We start from the raw sequence: 22,873 nt of genomic DNA, 5'->3' as shown, positions 1-22,873 counted from the left end.
GTTGATTCATCGTGATGCGCGAGAGAAACGGTTTCCCAGGATGCCAGACAGAGAGAAACTCTCTCAGGGCTTTGTACATACTGTACCCACGGGCACTCGACAAGGCACTGATTGGTTCCTGGCGGCGCAGATCGACGAATGAGAGCACGAGTGGATGTATCCCGTGAGCTGATTGGCTGCGCGTCATCGCATCCTCTCCCAGCTTCTTCCCTTGCTGTATCTCGCCACTCTCGTTCACGGCTGTCAACTGTGTCTCACAAAAATCAGACCCCCCTCTAATATGACGTCACAAAGCTCTGCCCCCCCCCCCAAATAAACACGCTTCAATCGCTTTAAACTATTGTCATTGTAGTGCGTATTCAATGTGGCGCTGCACTCTGATGTTGTAGGAAAGCATTTAGCAAAAAGTATATTTAATTAAGTAGAACGTGTTGTCTATATTTATTTAAAGTTGCGCATTTTGATGTGACGTCACATTTCTAAACCCCCCCTCCCCCCCCCTCTCGTCACACATCGTCACATCCAGCCAGAAATCAACTGAGTCCATCATCTTGCCACAGTGTGTAAAATGGGTACTACTTTGTAGGAAATTCGACTAAATATTGCTCCTACTGTTGCTCCCTACCTAGCACTGCGTCAAAGTTCATAAAACACGCATCTGTGTTGTGCGTCTGTATTTGTACAATTCGGCTTGCTCGCTGTTCGTAGATCACCAAGGAATACTAATTTTGGTGTGACATTTCACGGGATTAACCAACTTCTAAGATTACCACAAATATCATCTTGCAACACCTGTAACTGTGATATACATCAGGTGGGAGATTCACATTTCTTGGCCACGACCTCCCAGGCGATCGACCTCCTCCCTCAGCACTGATCGAGGGTTCAGCCAACTCGGCCAGCCGGCTAAAGTAGCCCCTCGCCCCTATCCTGGTGATGTAGCCCCCCCCCTATCCTGGTGATGTAGCCCCCCCCCTATCCTGGTGATGTAGCTCCTCGCCCCTATCCTGGGTCCCCACTTCTCCACGTTCCTGGCTCCCGGCGAAGACCCCGCCCCTCTTCAAATACCCCGGCGGGACATGACGTCACCTTACCCGAAGCTCCCCTGACGTCACTTCCTCTAGCGTCACTCCACCCGAGGTGAGTGTGACATGACGTCATCACTCTACTCCTCAACATATGTATATAACATAAAAATTTGAAATTAACATAACACAATCAGCCATATTCTTGGTTCTTTCGGTAAAGTTACGTAGAAGGAAAATAATATACAAAATCAGCAGGGGATCAAATACTTTTTTCCCTCACTGTACGTACCACATAGACTCAAGCAGAGACTCATAGACTCACGGAGAGACCCATAGACTCACATGGAGACCCATATACTCACACAAAGACCCATAGACTCACACAGATGCCCACATGTTCACACAGAGACCCACATACTCCACAGGCCCACAGGCTCACACAGAGACCCGTAGACTCACGGAGAGACCCATAGACTCACACAGAGACCCAAAGACTCGCATAGTTCCACAGATTCACACAGAGACTCATAGACTCACACAGATAAGTGGGGCCTAGGAGCAAGGATGCATGACCAGGAGGATTGAGGCCTAAGAACCAGTGATGCCTGATCATGTGGGTTTTGGGCCTATGGGAAGTATGTTACATAACGGTTTTTTTGGCCTTCTCGAGCTTTTTGCCACCAGTGGCAATTGAGACCAATTCAATGGCAGCAGTGGTGTCAGCTGCTTGGGTGGCATTGTCAGTGGATGATCTGTCGGCCTTGGTCGGGTGGCAGCGGTCGATCTGCCTGCAGATGCAGGAGTGGCAGTGGTGGATCGGCATGCAGACACAGGGGTGGAGGTGGTGGATCTTCGAGTCTTGTCCGACCGGTAATGTTTCTCGAACAAATTTACGGAATTTACCCAACCTGGTGGCTTTGACCAGGGTGGTGGTGGCACCCGGGTTGATGGTGGTATTGGTAAATCCCGTGGTGCCCTTATAAAACTCAACGTTTAACCTACTCACGCCGGCTTGTGCCCGCCCTCACAGTCGGGCATATTTGCGGAATACACCACGCAGCTGTTGACCCTGGTGGCCATTGACCGAGCAACCCAACGTGTCCCTAGCAGCTCCCTCCGCAGCAGGAATGTGTTGTTCAATCGCAACTTAGCGGTGTGAAGCCAGGCTCAGATGTCATTCAATGATGGGATGAACAGATCTGACGTCAGCTGCTGCACGTGTGTGCTGTGTTAACTTCCTGTTTCCACTCTTATAAAGAGTTCCAGAGGAAAACTAAAATAAACTATTGTTTTGTTACAACCTCCGTGTTCAACAGAGTTGATAGACTTTACACTGTCACACACTGATAGACTTTACTGCAAACACAAACTTGACACTGTCACAACAGAGTTGAGACTTTACTGCAAACACAAACTTGACACTGTCACAACAGAGTTGATAGACTTTACTGCAAACACAAACTTTACACAGTTACAACGAGTTGATAGACTTTACTGCAAACACAAACTTGACACTGTCACAACACAGAGTTGATAGACTTTACTGCAAACACAAACTTGACACTGTCACAACAAGTTGATAGACTTTACTGCAATACAAACTTGACACTGTCACAACAGAGTTGATAGACTTTACTGCAAACACAAACTTGACACTGTCACAACAGAGTTGATAGACTTTACTGCAAACACAAACTTGACACTGTCACAACAGAGTTGATAGACTTTACTGCAAACACAAACTTGACACGGTCACAACAGAGTTGATAGACTTTACTGCAAACACAAACTTGACACTGTCACACAGAGTTGATAGACTTTACTGCAAACACAAACTTGACACTGTCACACACAGTGCCATGGTAAACAGGTAGTGGTGGTGTGGAGTTTACACCAGACCCCCCTCCCGGTTTTCCCCTCCACATTCAACATCAGCATCTTTAACAGACAGACATTGACACACGTAGTCTTGGTTCGTTCGGTAAAGTCACGTAGATAGCAAATACAAATAACAGATCATGAATTAAATGAAATAATGACCACTTGTGTGGCGATCGAACGTCGTGGGTTTATTCTTTATTTGCAATTTTTTTATTTGATTTAACATTATTATCTGTTATTTTTTTTTATCTCCGTGACTTCACCGAAAGAACCAAGAATATGAATTGCTGCAGTTACTAAAGTTTCAAGTCAAAACACCGAGAAACGCGTTGACAAAACCCACCTTGTTGTTGTTGTGGGCAGGTAGCTTCTGTAAACAAGAGCGGTACAGCAGCTCAGGCGGGCTTTGGATGGTAAAAAAACGAAAGAAAAACTGCGTTAATATCTACAATAAACCAAAGTGACAAAGTAGCGAGCCGCGTGAAGACAAATTAAACTTAAGGGAGGGAATTAAAGCAAACGCGACCAGGCGAGGGCAGGAGGCAAGGCCCCGCGTGTCTAGGCCCCGCGTTGTAAAGTTCCAACTTGGACATCGATTCACAAGCTGCTGCTGCTCTAGTGACATCCCTACGAGAGAAGAGCGAGGCTCTAGCTTGGTAAACAACAACAACCACAACAACACCACAACAACACAACCACAACGATGAAATTTCTCACCTCGGATTGCAGTTCACGCGCGGACCTCCAGCTTCCTGTTAGCTCGTGACGTCACGCGGCTGCAGATGACATGACGTCACTTCTGGAGTACAAGACTCTCCCCTCCCACAATGAGAGGCTACCCTAACTGAATAAATTAATAAATTATGTTGATGTTTGCGATCATCAACATTATCAATAAACATCATTTACACCATCATATACAACAACATCAACATCATCAGCATCAACAACAACATCATCAGCATCAACAACAACAACATCATCATCAGCAGCATCAACAACAACATCATCAGCAACATCATTAATACATCATCTAAAGTGGAAAGCTGTCTCGGGTGTGGACCAATCAACTTCAAGGACAGTGCATACATTACCAGAGTTGTGTTTTTTGTTTGCATTATGACTGCAGGTATTGTGGTCTATGCAAACATGACTCCTCGTAAAAAAAGGTGTCAGTTTTGTTGCCAGATAAAAGGGTAAAAAACCAATTATCAAGACGAAAAGAGTGACACTTTATCACGACCCAGCAAGACTGACTAGATTTAAATAAAAAATCCAACCTTTTTTTGAACATAGCGTAAAATATAAAACCAAGAGGTCACGCTGAAACTTGAACTCAATTCAAGGGTTGCAAAGAGAAAATCATCTCACGTTGGACTAGTTGATATTTTTCTGAATCGCACCCGAGGGTTTGAGCCAATGGTGAGTGCGTTGATTTCTTGATGAGTGTGCACTCATGTCACGTGCGCTTTCTGTTGGTAGCCCCTGTGATTGTGCCAGGTGTAAACATTTTTAGTAGCGTTTAAATGGAGAGTTCCATAAAAATAACTCAAAATAAAACTCAGTAAAATAATACAAATTTTGAGTTAACGTTTTCAAATGAATTCATGGAAAAGTAATGCCCCTTCACGTGTTTGATATTAAAATGAAATCTTTGTGAAACTGGCCAGGAGATGGCAGTACAGAAAGGATATGCGGTGTCAGGAGCAAGTGCAGATGGCTCGGTTCTCAGAAAACACTTTTCTAAATGTGGGCTCAGCAGCTGCTGCCAAGAGGTTGTGCAATGAGGCAGCTCTACGTGGGGGTTCCGTGGTGTAATGGTTAGCACTCAGGACTCTGAATCCTGCGATCCGAGTTCAATCTCGGTGGGACCTACAAATAATAATTTTTTTCTCTTCATACGTGACTTGACCGAAAGAACCAAAGAGTAATTCCTGCAGTCACGAAAGCTCCAAGTTAAGTTTTTGTTATACTCTTAGCGTTTTCGGTAAAGTCACGTAGGTAAAAAAATAATGTAAATAATAATAGAAATAAAATAAATGTGATTTTTTTTATTATTATATATATATATATTTTTTACCTACGTGACTTTACCGAAAAACCTATAAGCATGAATCCTTGCAGTCACGAAAGCTTCAAATCTAGAATTAAGTTTTTTTTCACCGACAAAGAAACTTATTTTAAGTTTTAGTAAAAATAAAATAAAAAATTCAATTGCATAAGCTGACTGGATCGAAATCAAATGTTCACCTTTTTGTCCTCTCGAATGTAGTTATGAGGCCAAGTCACCTCCTGGGTACGCATCTGCATGTGAAATGATGCGTTTGCATGTATAATGGTGAAGTTGCGTGTGAAGTCACGTAGTTGCATGTGTCATGGTGTATTTGCACGTGTCCAGTAATGATCCATTGAATGCACAAGCGAAGGTGCTATGGAGATGTTAGTACAGAAATTAATTGAATCTAAATGTAGCTGAACTTTGGGTATTTCCCTCCTCGTATTGCATGGGTTTTCTCTGTACACTGGTTTCTTACCATTTTTCAAACATCCCAAAGCAGTACCCTTCCGAAAGATGATCTTTGATAAAAGGGAAATATTATTTTAATGAAAAGGCCACGGTTAGAAATGTAAGAAGTTAGTTGGTTGAGACAGTAATATTATTATTGTGACTGTATTCAATGTAAATACTCGTGCTTGTCTGGGAGGCCCAAATATCAAAAGGATTCTTCTTTAAGGAAATACCTCATTGACTCCTCCATGTGGCTTGTTCCAGTCACCCAAACGTTCCTCTCATCGTGATAAATTAAAGAATCTGAGCGGTACCATTCCCCGGTCAAACACACATTACTGACACATTCCAATAGCCATTATAATAATACTCATTTCCATCACAAGTTAAAATAAACAAAAACTGAAACAACTCGTGAATTTTCATAATTGATGGAACGAAACATTGGAATCCATAACTGCAAGTCACGAAAGCTTCAACTCAAGATTAAAACATTGTAAGTTTGCAAACGTACGCCAGACGTTTTGGAAGAACCCGCTGAGACTGGGAACTCAAATTGCAGGATTCAGAGCCCTGAGGGCGAACCATAACACAATGGAAGCGCCTCGTAAACACGACGACACGAGTGGGACAGGAAAGAGAGTTGCGACACACGACACGAGGGATATGGGCAGGTGTCATCATGGAAAATAACAATTGAGCTAATTTCTCTCACTTTTTACTGAGCAAGCAGGATGTCTTAGAAACTGAATCATGTGAGATCAAAATCAAAACGCAAATCTCCTGATTTTCATGAAAAACCTATACATTTAAGATTTTATTAAATTTAAGATTGATCAATTGCAGTATTCAGATTCCTGAGTGCTAACCATTACAACCAGGAACCACCTTATGAACTAGTTTCATGACACGAGTGAAAACTGAGAAAAAGTGAGAGGCAAATCGAGCCAAATGACAGAGGGGAACATGGGCAGGTGTAACTGTGGCATCGAGTAATTCAGCACGATGTTGACATTCAGATCAGTGATTGCAGATTTAGTAATTGTCATGCGGAATGATTTTGGGGGGACAGGACTCAATGTTGACTCACTGTTCAGGCTGCCTTAGAAGCTGAAACATTCTTGATTTGAAGCTTTCGTGACTGCAGGAATCTTTACTCTTTGGTTCTTTCGGAAAAGTCACGTAGTTAGAAATAAGAAACATTATCACGACGTTTCGATAGCAACACAAGCGATTGTGTTCAGGTGAAAGTCGCGATTGCCGCGATGTCTGCTGCCAGCAGCACGAGGCTTGTGTTGCTATCGACACGCCGTGATTGATTTGTTTATTTCTAACCCACGTGACTTTACCGAAGACACGTTCCTTCGGAGTGGGCAGGTAGGAACTTGGCTCAACCCATCCGGGAGGGGCGCACCTCTGGTTGGCTGCTGGCTCGTGATCACGTGACCCACTTCAACAAATCCGAAAGCGTACGTGTTTGGGAGGGCCATGCACGACAGACAGACAGACAAATATCCCTGGTGGGCAGCAGTGCGGAACTGTTGTTCCTACCTGCTGTGTACAAGATCACGTGACTTGAGGTAGCCAGGCAGACAGCCCCCTTCACTATCGGCCCCTCCCCTAGGCCCCTCCCCTGACCCACCCCTCCCTTAGGCCCCTCCCCTGACCCCCCCCCTCCCTTAGGCCCTCCCCTGACCCCCCCTCCCTTAGGCCCCTCCCCTGACAGACCCCTCCCTTAGGCCCCTCCCCTGACCCCCCCCCCTCCCTTAGCCCCTCCCCTGACCCCCCCTCCCTTAGGCCCTCCCCTGACCCCCCCCCCTCAGGCCCCTCCCCTGACTGACCCTCCTCCCTTAGGCACCTCCCCTCTCCGTACCGGCAGGAGGTCTCCACCAATCAAAGAGCTGTTTATATTATATATTTATTTATGCACGACAGACAGACAAAAAATCCCTGGTGAGCAGTGTGGAACATATTGTTCCTACCTATATAACGAAAAATCAGTTTAAACAATTACTAAGAACTCGTGATCCCAATTATTGAAACAACTACCAAAAGCATGTTTTTAAACATGACTTGGTTCCACGAGATTTGAACTCAGATCGCAGGATTCAAAGTCCTGAGTGCTAACCATTACACCATGGAACCTTCACACAGAAACCTTGTTACACAGTCAACACGAGAGTGGGTTCAATCAATTGTATTAAATCATTAAAACAATAATGCTGCTTCCAACTTTTTTTTAAGAATGAGTGGTTGCTGTTAAGAGATTATGAAGTTAGTAGGGCAAGTGTGCCGGTTATAATGGTTATTAGCACTCAGGACTCTAAATCCTGTGAACTATGTTCACGTCTCATTTGTAACCCCGCCACGTTTAAAAAAGAATTCAGTAGTTTTGTCATTAAATTACGAGATGTGAGTTTTAATTTGACTTCAGGATCTAAGGCAGCCTGACTGCTGAGCCAAAAGTGAGTGCTGTGCTCCCAAAATCACTCCACGTGACAACCACTAAATCTGCAATCACTGATCTGATTTCCAACTTCGTGCTCAATTCCGAGATGCCACGGTGACACCTGCCTATGTCCCCTCTGTCATCTTCACTTTTTCTCAATTCTCACGTGTGTAATGAGCCTGCTTCATCAGTTGGGTCCATGGTGTAATGGTTAGCACTCAGGACTTTGAATCCTGCGATCCGAGTTCCAAATCTCGGTGGAGCCTGTGTTGTGCATTTTTTTAAAGATTTGCTTCTAAATAAATTATTGGGGAGAGAAAAACGGGGTTTAACACGCACATTATTCACACATTTGGTAATGTTTTATGATTGTGTAAACGTATGAACAGGAGGCAGTACATCCATAAATTAAATCGAAGTGTGCGAGCTCAGGTTTGAGTGCCCTAGAACACGTGCACCAGAGATGGAGTGATTAAATAATCGTTGCTCCACAATCAATTGTTTCTTCACCCGATGTGAATTTGCGGCAATGTGCGGGTATCTTCATCCGGCGGTGGATAGATCGTGGCCGCAGGTTTTTCTTTTAGCAACCAATGAAGTGTTCTCAATACAAATTTGAATCGATTAATCACTGACCAACATGCAGAGCTTAAGCCCTCTAAGGAGTTAGTGCAGTAAAGACTTTCATTTGTCTGAAGGCCGTTTACGTGGAACTTTTCAGGGCGTTAAAGGCGAACTAGAAAACGGCGCCTGCTAAGGAATTGTGAACTGAGCTGTGGTGGGAGCTGTAGCATTGAAATCAGCTCTTGTAAGAGCAAGATGGGTTTCAAGAAAACTTACTAGACCCAAAGAAATTTAACTTGTCAAATAAGAACGAATACATTGATTGAACTCGACATGCGGAGACGTATTTATTGCAACACAAAAAGACACTTGGTTCCACCGAGATTTGAACGCAGAACACAGGGTTCAGAGTCCTGAGTGCTAACCATTACACCATGGAACCAACTGATGAACTGGGCTCATTACACAAGTGAGAATTGAGAAAGAGTTAAGACAAATAGAGCACAGAGGGGGCGATGGGTTAGGTGAAATCGTGGCATCTAGGAATTGAGCACGATGTGGGAATTCAGATCAGTGATTGTGTAACGGGTTCCGGAGACACTTGTAGAGGTAACTTCTTTATTACAATACAACACTCCAACAGTCCAACTCTCGAACAGTCCTGATACTCTGTTACAGCCTAGGTACACAGCCTAGCTACACAGCCTAGATACTCTACTCTGGCTACGCTCCGGAACTCGCCCTCACAAGGTCGTAGAGTCGGGAGTTCCAGAGTCCCAGCGCTGGCTCTCACAGCATCCAGGGTCTTCAGATGGCTGGTCGTGGGTCTTGGGTCTTGAGTTACAACTGGGCCCCGATCGTCCAGGGAGCTCTCCTTTTATGCCTGGTCCAACGAGGGGTGGGGCCGTGTGCGCCACCAGACATCCCACAGAGCACACACAGCCCCCCCCCCCCCCCCCCCCCCGTTGGCGGCGACCAGAGGCTTAAGCGTCTGGACCCCTGGGAACCCAACGCCTGGCGCCCAGAGGCTTAAGCGTCTGGACCTGCCCGGGAACCCAGAGCCCCCAGCAGTCCCTCCCTTCTTATGTCACTACATTACCCCCCTCTACGTAGCCTCCAGCCGTCCCGGCTGTCAATAATTAGAAAGTTTAAATTAACGAAAGGGAGAGAGAGAAAAAAAATACGCGAGCCTCAACAGGAAAAGAAAAGAGAACAAGAAAGCAACCATAAATACCATAACCAACCTGTACAACTCTACACTATATACAAGCATCAATCAACAAAAAGGTGAAGCAATGACACTGTGAACAAACGACCCGCGGCACACCTAGCCCTCCTCGGGATCCGCATAAAAAACGGGGAATTAACAACAACAAATATACAGATTCCGACGCGTTGGATGCACAACCACCGCATGGATGGCAGGGTTCCACACCACCCTGCCAACCTCCCATCCGTCAGGTGGAGAGAAGGCGAAGACCAACATGTCGAGCATCCCTCTACACACACTTATCCGGACGTCTGTCTACGTCCCGGGTCGAGAAGTCGTACTTCAGGGCCGACCCATGTACTGGGCAAAGAAGTCGCACTTCAGGGCTGCTCCAGTATCTACATTTTAAACATATATATAAAATTTACATGACACAACCAAAATAAATCTGCCTGCTCCTGTCCATAAATGGTGGACGCACGCACGAACCGCATCTCCAAAAGACATCCCGTGCTTGCGTACCAGCAGCCCTCAATGAGGACCACAACCGACATTACATGTCAACCGTTAGCACCCCCGCCTTTCCAACGTGGCGTCTCCATCCTAAAACCGCGCACGTCGGCCATATCGGGGGGCTTAAACCCAGTCTCTCTCCAAGACTCGCATCGCAGCATATAGCTGTACCGACCATCTGAGACCCAATCTCTCTCCAAGACTCGCATCGCAGCATATAGCTGTAATGACCGAGCTGAGACCCAATCTCTCTCCAAGACTCGCATCGCAGCATATAGCTGTACCGACCGATCTGACACCCCATCTCTCTCCAAGACTCGCATCGCAGCATATAGCTGTACCGACCGATCTGAGACGACCCATTGTTCACTCCCTGCACAACATGCACCCTAACAACTGAGGGATACAGTCCCAACGTACGGGACAACTACACCTGAACACCACGAATCTCCAGCCCACTGTTTCAACGCTCCTCGGAGTGTTTCAACTTCCGGGCCGTCAGGGTGAGCCTACTGCTCCAGATGCACCACGGAGGGTCTCAACCTCCGGGCCGTCAGGTCAAGCCGTCAGCTACTCCATGACGGGACCACACTCTCCGAGCCATGTGAGCGCACAGCCCACTAGGCTAGACATGCCACGGAGTGTTTCAATCTCCGGGCTGTCAGGTCAAGCCGTCAGCCATAGCATGACGGGACCACACTCTCCGAGCCATGTGAGCACACAGCCCACTAGGCTAGACATGCCACGGAGTGTCACTATCTCCGGGCTGTCAGGTCAAGCCGTCAGCCATAGCATGACGGGACCACAACTCTCGTGTTAGATACGCAACACCCGCTGGGCCATTCTGGTCAGGATCTGCACCCCAAGATATTTGAGAGCCAGCATGACAATTCCCATCCTTGGCAGCATGTCACCATCTCAAGATAAATGCCCCATACAGTCTATACATCGTTAACAATGACAGCACAAGCTATACATTAACAATCACGAACAAAGCTCAATACAAACCATACATTGTTAACAATCACAAGCAAAGTTTCGCACACATTGACAACACTCACGAGCGAAGCTCCACACAGTTTACCCAACAACAATCACGACTCCCCGACGACAACGAAGAGAATGTCAACAAAAAAAGCATTAAGCCGGAGCGCGTAATGTACGAAATGTCAGGGGCCTGGTCTCCCGACCTCCAACCTTTGGCCAGAGCAGCAAAGGCGGTGACCAGCGTGTCGGTCAATGTGCCAGCCCTGGCGTCGGTTACAGTAAGAATGGCGTCCTCACTGTCCGGTCGCAGCGCTGATGACGACGGTATGCTAGGTTGCAAACAGCTGTCACCCGGCGGTGAGGGACGCAGCGCTGATGACGCGGCGTTGCTAGGTTGGACAGCGCTGAGCCCAGAAGTGATGTCACTCCCAGCGGCCACTGCTCCCCCGGCAAAAGTGACGACACACCCGATGGGAAGATGGCGACAGCGCCGCAGCTGGCTGCAGTCCCTGATCGCTCTCACAGTTTATCAACGTAACCACACCTCGTACCTTACCCACGTCCTTCTCCACTCACCACCACTCTTCTTACTTTCATCTTCCATTACATTTTTCATATAATTTATTTGTTTCATTATTTTCATTATTACTTTGGCGTCGCCCGAGTTTTGGGTGGCGGCCGATCCTGCACCCAAACCCGCCCGCCTCCGTGTTCACTGCACACGCCTCGCGGCGCTACAACAGCTGACAAATGCCGTTACTGCAGTGCCACACAAACTCGCCTCAACTGCCGCATCGCACAGCTGTTGGGCAGTGCGAGTAAACGAGGCCTGTTGCTTCGATTCACGAAGCTGAGGACGCTGGCTGTATTGTTCATGCGGCGCGGCTAACATCCGCCCCGGGCACGGTTTCTACCAGCAACGTCCTCACAAGCACCTCTTCCGGTACCATCAGCGACTGTGAGCTTGGCGTGCCCCAGCATCGCCAGCAAGTGGGAGATCTACGTGCTCCGTCCAACGTTCACACACCATCAGCGAGTGGGAACGCGAAGCAGACTGTCATCTCCTCAACACGAGAGAGTTGGCTTGCCTGCTGCCCAGCACCACCAGTGAACGGGAGCTCTGCGAGGTACGTCCATCCTTGTGCACCACCTGCGAGCTGGAGCACAGAGCGTGGTCAGCTAATCCACTGGACTTCGTGTACTTCTGGCTGCTCCATTGTACGCCCCGCCTGCGTGGTTCTGTACGCCCGTGTACGCGCTCAGCGAGTGTTTTACACGGGCGTGTTGGCATCCGCTACGTATGGGGAAGTGCTTGCTGATAGCGTGGAGCTTGGACACGACACCCTCGACTTGCTGCTCAGGGCAGCTGAGCCGCTGATTGGAGTCCATCCGAATCCGGGCCCCTTCATCCGCACCATCGTTGCAGCACGGGCTGATATAATAGGGCTATGACATGCACCGTCTCTTCATCATCTGCACCTGCAACCCGCACTCCTGAGGACGCTCTCTGTCCTTGGGGCCTCTCCGAGGCCAACGTCGGAGACTGCATCGGCACCCGTGGTTGCAGAGGTGGCAGGGGCCGCCGTTCACAGGTCGACCTCGAACCAGCCAACTCCTCTGTTCCCTCGACGCCTCACCTGCACGGATCTTCACATCTACCTTCACATATCCGCCTCGGTCTGCTCAACGCACGCTCCATCACCAATAAATCAGCCCTGATTCACGATACCATCTCGGACCACCACACCGACCTTTTGCTCATCACTGAGACCTGGTGCAGGCAAGACTCCCCGCCAGCTATCTCTCTGGAAGTTGCGCCCCCAGGATACAAGGTTCTACATAAACCTCGCGCAACTAAACCAGCGGGGTGGTGGCTTAGCGGTCGTTTACAATGCTCACCTTGAAAATTAAAGAGCTCCATCTACCAATGGCTCAGGCCACATTCGAGGTCCAGTCCGTATCCCTTACTACTAACAACGAGTGCTTTTACAATTATTTCCATCTATCGCCCTCCAGATGGCAGCATCAACACCTTCGTAAATGAGCTTTCGGATTCCTATATCTGATTCCTAACCCATCTCACAGGCTCGTGCTTACAGGCGACTTCAATTGCCCCGGCAATACCCCAGCCTCCATCGATAGTCACCTTGAGTCAACTTTGGCCTGCCATAACCTGGTCATCACAAACTCAGGCCCCACCAGAGCTTCGTCAACAAACGTTGAGAGCATGCTCGACCTGGTTCTGGAACCTAACCAGCACCGACGCATCACTGCACTGGGAGTTTTCCAAACTGGTTACTCCGACCACCGCCTTATACTTTCTTCCCTCCAATTTCCGAAGCCAATCACCATCAAATTCACCCGCAACTTGCGTAATTTTAAGGGTATCGAATTTTCTGCTTTTCGTCACCTCCTTGCAAACTCGCTTTCAATGTATCCCCATCATCGGATCCAACCGTCTGCGCTCTCCAACTAGAAGCTGACATGAGGGCGGCGCTGGACAAACTAGCTCCATTAAATCACGAACCGCTACGCAGTCTTCTCACGACACTCACTGGCTCTCAAGAGATGCCATCATTGCTAAGCGAACCAGGAGGCGTCTTGAACGTATCGCATCCCGCAGTGGTCTACCTGCTGATCGACTTGCTTACAGAGTCGCCTGCAGGAAAACTAACTGATCCTTGTCTCACGTTCCTCCCACATTGAGGAACGCATCAAAAAAGCAACCGGAAACCCGCGCATTCTATGGAAAACTCTCAAAGATCTTCTCCATCCTGGTAGCACTATGGTCCCTCACCTTAGCGATCCCCTTGCCTCACTGAAACTTGCCACCTCTTTAATACTTACTTCAACAACAAGCTAATCGCCGTCGCAAACTCGTGCACGTCTACTGACACATTGCACCATTGTACCCCGCTCATGGTACCTAAAATTGTAAGCACTAACCCAGACACTCTTCTAACTATGCTAAAGCCTGTGTCTACAAAAGACGTTTTCGCTTAAATTGAATCACTTCCTTTGAAGTCATCTCCACTCGACGTGCTCCCAGGTTCCTTGTTCAAGCAATGTGCTCCGGAACTCGCCATCATGATCAGGAACATCGCAAATGCCTCCTTCTCTTCAGGGTGTTTTCCGTCCAACCTCAAATCTGGCCTGGTTTCTCCCTTGTTAAAGAAACCAAATCTAGATCCGGATGACCCATCTAGTTATCGTCCCATCACTAACCTCTCGAACCTCTCTAAACTCCTTGAACGACTAGCCCTCGCCCAGCTACAACCACACGTCACCTCCGCCGCAAACTACTGCAACTTCCAGTCAGCTTACCGTCAAAACTATTCCACAGAAACAGCACTCACTAGGGTGCTCGATGACATTTTAACGATCGTGATTCCGGCTCAACTGTTGCACTTGTAAGTCTGGACATTTCGTCAGCCTTCGACACCATCAACCATTCGCTCCTTACTTCCCTCCTGAAATCCGACTTCGGTATATGCGGCTCAGCACTCAAGTGGATAGCTTCGTACCTTTCTGACCGGCAATCCTCAGTCAGGGTGGGCATGTCCACATCGCCTGAAACAAGAGCATTATGCGGGGTTCCCCAGGGCTCTGTTCTAGGTCCCCTGCTCTTCACAGCCTACACTTCCCCGATCGGCCGACTCATTGCAAGCTTCGGTGTTAAGCACCACTCATATGCGGATGACACGATTCTATTCACCCCCATCGATTCTAGCAATGCATCTGGATTCGAGAGGCTCTCGGAATGTACCACCGCCGTGCAACAATGGTTCACTGCACACAACCTAGCCCTTAATCCGAAAAAGTCAGTGGCCATCATGTTAGGTACCAAGCAACGTCTCAATTCAGCAGCACTCCCCACACACATACACATCTTCGGTCACAGCATCAAGTTCACCGACCACTTCAGCTACCTCGGTGTCATCCTAGATTCAACTTTATCCTTCGACCGTCAAACCAACCATATCATCAGCTCATGTAACTTTCACCTGAAGGCTCTTAGACACATACGTCCTCTCATCTCTACTGAAATTGCCAACACTTTGGCATGTTGCATAGTTGGGTCTCGCCTTGACTATTGTAACTCCGTCCTTGTCCGGACCTCCGCTGGCAACCTAAAGAAGCTTCAAAGACTACAAAAAACCTAGCACGCGTCGTCATTGCCCACACTCATCCCCGCCTCGACTCACTAGCTCGTCTCCGCGCTCTCAACTGGCTCCCCATTGCCAGTAGGGTCACATACAAGACCGCCTGCCTCTGCCACAATGCCTTCATATCCGCCTGCCCGCCGTATCTTTCTTCATTATTGACAACTTGCAGCTCAGCACACGGCAGATGCCTGCGCAGCGCGACTCACGACCTCCTCTCAATACCAAGATGCAGGATGGTCATGTCTACGCGCCGCTTCTCGGTGGCAGCCCCAACAGTCTGGAACGATATCCCTCTGCACATTCGCAGCATCACCTCAATCGCCTCCTTCAAGAGACACTTAAAAACTCACCTCTACAATCATGCTTTTGAGCGACTCTGAGCTTGGCTCCGCGCCTCTGAGTTGCGGCCACTACGTCTGCAAATTTGCGCGCGTTACAAATTGTACTATTATTATTATTAATGTAGTAACTTGACGGGAGACGACCTTACGGATAGCACACTCTTTATTAACACCAGCTTATATTACACGGGTGGCTAACTGCAGCCTAACCCACGGGGTTCCCCTGGCTACACCCACACGGGCTCTTACGCCCCGTAGCTTCTCGGAACCCACCCGGCTGGGGTGTCCGTCTCGACTCTGGGTCCCACAGCCTCGTCCCACATGGACGTCAGACCACGGGTCCCACAGTCTCGCCTCCGAGCCGCACAGGGTCCCGGCCCTTACAAGGACAGCGGGACTAGGGGTCTCAGGGCCCTACCTCTTCAACTCCGTCTTCGATCTTCAACTGGTTATCAACTCCCGAGTGCTCCCGCGCGTCCTCCTTTATAGTCCTCCATGCGGACGTCGCTGAGAGCACCCATCCCAGTCGACCAATCACTGCGCGCTGCCCACGATCCTATTTCCCACATTGTGTCAGCGCGCACAACCACGCACCCCGCGCCGCCCCGTGATCCATCACTCTCGGCGCGTGTCAACTCCACCACTCTTGATGTAGCCACACCCGGCGCGCTCACACACACGCCGCCCCTTTGTCAGCGCGTACCGCCACTACATATACAAGGACTGTTTTCTTGGAATTCTCTCACTTGATACAGCTGTCGTGCTGTGACGGTTCCACCTGAAGACAGTAGCTTGTGGTGCCTCCGAAACGTCGTGATTTTTATTTTATTTTACTTTTATTAATTTTAATTTTTTACCTACCTGGTGACTTTACCGAAAAACACATAAGAATAGGCTAAGAGCGCTCACTGCATTGTTCCAAAACACCTCCAAGAGTTGTCGAATGTTCACGCGAAAGAGAAGAAAGGCACGATCACAAAACGATCAAAACCATCTGATCTCGTGATGAAGCTGACGAGTACTAAACTGCGAGTTGCTATCAACGCTGATTAAAAACGGCACCGGCTTTTAACGGGATGTATTCATTCTAATAGAGCAGCGTCTCGTGGCAGGATGTCAACTCGTGTGTTCTCTCACTGCTCATCAAAATACTATTCAGAGCAGCTCCTCTGGGTGCACAATTAGCGCAGAAATATCGAGAAACCAGGGGGGGGGGGGGGGTTGTATTCTTGGCTCTTTCGGTAAAGTCACGTAGAAGGGAAATACTAAAATAATAAAAGTATTACATAGATAAATAAAATAAAAATTCATGAATTTGTATTTAAATTATTCCTTTTTTGTAAAATTTAAATTAAATTAAAATAAAATCGAAACTCAAGGGGATTTGCTCAAAGCGTCTGCCGTTGCATAATTCTCACATTAGGCGGGACATGTTATTGTTTTCGCCCGGCATTAGCCATGAACATGTCAAACGCGAGTGACATTCAGGTGACTGCTGCACACGGATTCAAGGCGAGCTGCAGTAACAATCATCCTCCACCAAACGAAACATTCAACAAACTCCAAGTCACAGTGATCGGGGCAGGGTGCCTCTTGTTTGCGAGGGACGCGCGTGTGTGGGATTAGATCATCACGGGAGCACGTGGGATCTGACTCATCACAAGCAGCACGCCCTGCTGACTCATCATGACTAAATACAACAACAACAAGGCTACCCACTCGATAAAAGGGCTTGCCACAGACACTGCAGTGGTGGTGGGGAGTTCATTCCTCACCTTGTGCTGCCAGCCAGCCTGCCTACCTGTATACCAGCCTGCCTACCTGTATACCTGCCTGTCTACCTGCCTGCCTGTCTACCTGTCTACCTGCCAGCCTGTCTACCTGTATGCCTGCCTGTCTACCTGTCTACCTGCCTGTCTACCTGCCTGTCTACCTGCCTGTCTACCTGCCTGCCTGTCTACCTGCCTACCTGCCTGTCTGACTACCTGTCTACCTGCCTGTCTGTGTACCTGCCTACCTACCGACCTACCTGCCTGCCTGCCCACCTGTCTACCTGCCAGCCCGCCAGCCCGCCCGCCTGCCAGCCTGTCTACCTGCCCACCTGCCTGTCTACCTGCCTGCCCGCCTGCCAGGCTGCGTGCCTGTCTGTCTACCTGCCAGGTGAGATGGTGCCGACGACGGGGAAACTCGTTTGCGATCGCCGTCTATTTGATTAGGAATGGGGCCACATTGCGGATGCGGTTTCTTTTCGTCTTCACGCGAAAGGATTTCGTTCCTTAGCCGCTTCGCCCCGAAGGTACGTGTGTGTGTGTATAACACTGTGTGTGTGTGTATAACACTGTGTGTGTGTGTATAACACTGTGTGTGTGTATAACACTGTGTGTGTGTATAACACATTACCAGTGTTGTGTGTGTGTGTGCAAGTGTTAGGTTCGATTCCCGCTCATGGCCAACACCGGTGACGATTATCTGAACCGGTCATGGGCCTCCCCTAGGTCTACTCGGCCTCATGAGTGCCTGGTACGCCACTGGGTGTGTGTGTGTGTGTGTATAACACTGTGTGTGTGTATGTGTATAACACTGTGTGTGTATGTGTATAACACTGTGTGTGTGTGTATAACACTGTGTGTGTGTGTATATAACACTGTGTGTGTGTGTGTATATATATATAACACTGTGTGTGGTATATATATATAACACATTACCAGTGTAATGTGCTATTCAGTGGCCTAAAATAAATGTTTCGCTCCGGATGATCGCTGCAAAGTATAACCTGTGTTTTGATTTAGTGTGCTGATCTTAAAGGTGCATTGAAAAATGTTGATACTCCGATTGATGCTGCTGCTGTTGTGGAGTGACTCATGCAGCAGCCAGCTGTGGCTGCAGGGTTCTGGTGGTACATGTTTATGTCGTTTACTAGCTGTACTACCCGGCTTCGCCCGGGACTTGTATCCACCACGGCCGGCCGCCTTTGTCTTCCCAGTGGCGATGTTAATACGCCACACCAGTTACTCGTTTTGCGGCTGAGTCCCTCCCTCACCACTCTCCCTCCCTCACCACTCTCCCTCCCTCACCACTCTCCCTCCCTCACCACTGACGCACGGCCGCCTTTGTCTCCCCAGTGGCGATGTTAATACGCCACACCAGTTACTCGTTTGAGGCTGAGTCGACCTAGGGGAGGTTCAAATAATCGTCACCGGTGGTGGCCGTGAGCGGGAATGGAACTCGGTTCGCCGGGTTGGTAGCGCAGCGTAGCGTTAACCACTACACCCACCGCTCCTCACACACCACACACGCACAGACCACACACAGACACACACACAGACACACGCAGACACAGACAGACACACACACACAGACACACAGAGAGCACGCTAACCACTACACTACCGCTCTCCACACACCACACACGCACACACACACAGACACACACACAGACACACACACATAATATACACACAAACACATACACACACATACACACACATACATACACAGAGACAAAGACAAAGATCCCCCGTATAGCCTGAACAGACTGTAGGGGCAAGTGCTGTTAGCGAGCACCTATGAAGGCCGGAACGGTACACAAGGGGGTGGGTGGCCAGCACCACGCCCGACCGCCTTTGTCTCCCTAGTGGCGATGTTTACACACCGCAACCAGGTACTCATTTAAGGCTGAGTCGACCTAGGGGGGCCCAGGACCGGTTCAGATAATCGTCACTGGTGTTAGCCGTGAGCGGGAATCGAACCCGGGTCGCCAGGTTCATAGCGCAGCGCGCTAACCGCTACACTACCGCTCCCCACATACACAGAGACATACACATACACACAAACACACACATACATACACACAAACACATACACAATACACACACACATACATGCAGACACACAGACAGACACATAACCACATACATACACACACATACATACACAGAAACACATACACACACCTACATACAAACACACATACATACACACAAACACATACACACACGTACATACACACATACATACAGACATGCAGACATACACATAAACACATAAAAAAACCGACATACATACACACACACACATACAAAAACACAAATACATACACACACATACATACACACATACATAGAGACACACAGACATACACATAAACACATACACACATACACATGACCCGGCTTCGCCCGGGACTTGGATCCACCACGCCCGGCCGCCTTTGTCTCCCCAGTGCCGATGTGAAAACGCCACACCAGTACTCGTTTTGAGGCTGAGTCCCTCCCTCGCCACTCTCCCTCCCTCGCCACTCTCCCTCCCTCACGACTCTGTAGAGGACGTGAAACTTTTTGAATTTACCTTAGATTCGCGTGGTGGGTGTCGAGGCCTAGCACCGTGCAGAGCCTCCCGCCTCGCCTGATTTTCCCACCCGGCTGACGCTGGGTACGGGTGCCGGTCCCCCCCCCCCCCCCTAGCGCTCGAACAATACTGAGTAATGGCTATTATTAATTAATTACGGAGCCTATGAAAGTGGCGAAGGCGTGGCTAGCCATTGGCAGGGGCAACCGCCGTCCAATGAAACTGCAGCCCTTGGCGAAGGCGTCGCTAGCCGTTGCCAGGTCCAATGAAAGCGGCGAAGGCGTCGCTAGCCGTTGGCAGGGGCAACCGGCGTCCAATGAAAGTGCGTATGGTCTGGAGACACACAGACACACAGACAGACAGATAGACAGACAGATTCACGATTTTATATATATAGATTGTGAAAATTCCGTCACAGTTCCTATGATCACTGTTTCATTGCCTTTATTTTGGTGATTTCGAAAAGTTTACTGGTTTGACCACGTTTGTTGTAGTACGGAGTAAGACTGATGGCCTTAATCTAAGTTGTCTTGTGGTTGTTGTTGTTGTTTGACTTGCATCCCACTGGGATGTTTGCACAGCGTTGGTGTAACGGTGTTTTTCTCTGCAACATTTTGCTGTCGTTTCTTGGATTTTCTGTTTGCACTTAGTCACATAGTCACTTTAAGATGTTTTCTTGTTCATGTTTTTGTCTTTTGTTTGTTGCGGTTGCACCCAATTCAAGAGCCGAATGGCTCACAGCGCTACACCTAGTACTTGAACTTGAGATGTTAACTCCTAGCCCGGTACGCAAGCGGTCGTGGGTTCGATCCCACGTACCACACGGGGTCATTAACATCTCCCAGCCACCGTTATGATGATGACGATGACGATGAGCGAGACATGAAAACTAAAAAGATACGGCAGCAGGCATCGTCAGGGTCGGGATCGAACCCACGACCTCTTGCGTACCAGGCGAGGGTGTTAACATCGTCACGGCCCGCGTCTCTTCTGCGGCGCGCAGCTGACCACGAGGATTGCGATGGGCTCCCTGCACTGCATGGACTGCTGCCCTCTGCTGGGTCTCTGCGTCTTGACACAGCTGTGGGCAGTGGGCAGCTCCTCTTGGTGGTAAACGCGAGACGCCAACGCTGCTGTCTTCCTCCTCACTGCTGCGACGATCGCACAAGTTTCGACGTTAAGCAACCTTCTTATCTCGCCAATATGTTGCACACCCCATACGGTTGTTGTACGGGAATGTTTGTTTTATCTCGTGCGCGTGTGCGTGTGTGTATATACACTAGGTACACAATGTCTAGCGGGCACCACGGTGGCTAGGAGATGTTGACTACCTCGGCTGTTATGCAGGAGGTCGTGGGTTCAATTGCGACCTTATAACACGCCGTATAGTTAGAGTTGCTATGTTTTCCCCGTGGTCGTATAAGCTTTTTTTTATTCTGTGGTCCTCCGGCGGGTACGTGTATCCGTTTGTGACCCTGGTGCGGCCGGGTACGGGTACGGGTAGGCCGTGAGTCACTGGTGAGTCACCGTTTGTCACTCATTTTCCCAACGTCTTGTCTCTTCTCACAATTCAAGTTCCTAGAATCAACCCACCCGCGCCTGCAACATGGCTTCATCCCAGAGGTCGCAATCGGGTAGCCGTACCTGTACCCTACCCGGCCGGGTACGGGTAGCCGGGTATCGGGTAGGGTACGGGTATCGGGTACCCGGTTGCGACCTCTGGTGTGTGTATACATGGCGTAATAATATTCACATTTAAAACCTGTAGAAATTCCACAGATAGCTCTTTGACATTGTATATTGCAGCTCTCTCATGCAGGAGTGGTCTGTCTGTCGCACATTGTAGCTCAAGGGAGTGGCCGATATTATCATCATCACGTGGTCATTTATAGCGGATGACCCCCCAAACGCGTAGAGACGTTGATTCTAAATGCGAAGGAGGAGGAGGAGGAAAAACCAGAGGGACCTGGAGAAAAATCCACGCGACCATGGGGAGAGACACACAAACTCAACACGTACATGCAGCAGCAGGCATTTTTTAAGGGGTTGGGATCGAACCCACGACTGCCTGCGTACCAGGCGAGGTAGTTAACATCTCCTAGCCACCGTGATGATGATGAGAGAGAGACCACGCAGACTCCAAATATACAGCAGCAGGCGTCAGGGTCGGGATCGAACCCACGACCTCCTGCACACAGGCGAGGGAGTTAGCATCTCCTAGCCACCGTGATGATGATGAGAGAGAAACACGCAGACTCTAAATATACAGCAGCAGGCGTCAGGGTCGGGATCGAACCTACGACCTCCTGTAGACCAGGCGAGGTAGTCAACATCTCCTGGCCACCGTGATGATGATGAGAGAGAGAGAGACACGCAAACTCCAAATCTACAGCAGCAGGCGTCAGGGTCGGGATCGAACCCACAACCTCCTGCACACCAGGCGAGGTAGTCAACATCTCCTAGCCACCGTGATGATGAGAGAGAGAAACACGCAAACTCCAAATATACAGCAGCAGCAGGCGTCAGGTTCGGGATCTAACCCACGACCTCCTGTACACCAGGCGAGGTAGTTAACATCTCCTAGCCACCGCGACTCCCACCCCTCTGCAGGCCGCTTGCGCAGTGGGCCCTCCACTCTAACACCACCGAGTATCGGCCGCTGTGCATCGGGGCTCCGGGACTATCCCCCGTGCAGCGCAAGATGTGCCTGCGCCGCCTGGACCACATGCACGCGGTGGTGCAGGGCGTCCGCCTGGCGCTGCATGAGTGTCGCGACCAGTTCAAGGGCAAGCGGTGGGACTGCACCGGCCTGGCGCGGAGAACGCGCCGGACCCCGAGTCAGGTAAGGGGACCGTCGCCCCGGGTCGGAGCCTCCGCC

General features: G+C 49.2%; 1 non-coding gene across 1 annotated transcript; it reads left to right on the top strand.

The window, feature by feature from the left end:
- Window positions 1-8,060: 8,060 nt before the first annotated feature.
- TRNAQ-UUG (transfer RNA glutamine (anticodon UUG)) lies at window positions 8,061-8,133 on the top strand. The gene has a single exon. It is a non-coding gene; the product is annotated as a tRNA-Gln (tRNA).
- Window positions 8,134-22,873: the final 14,740 nt, after the last annotated feature.

Source organism: Lethenteron reissneri, unplaced genomic scaffold, assembly GCF_015708825.2.
Source record: "Lethenteron reissneri isolate LAM-NWPU_2019-01 unplaced genomic scaffold, ASM1570882v1 scaffold_481, whole genome shotgun sequence".
Taxonomy (NCBI): Eukaryota; Metazoa; Chordata; class Hyperoartia; order Petromyzontiformes; family Petromyzontidae; genus Lethenteron; species Lethenteron reissneri.
Note: the sequence above shows the minus strand (reverse complement) of the source record. Positions and strands in the feature narration are given on the sequence as shown.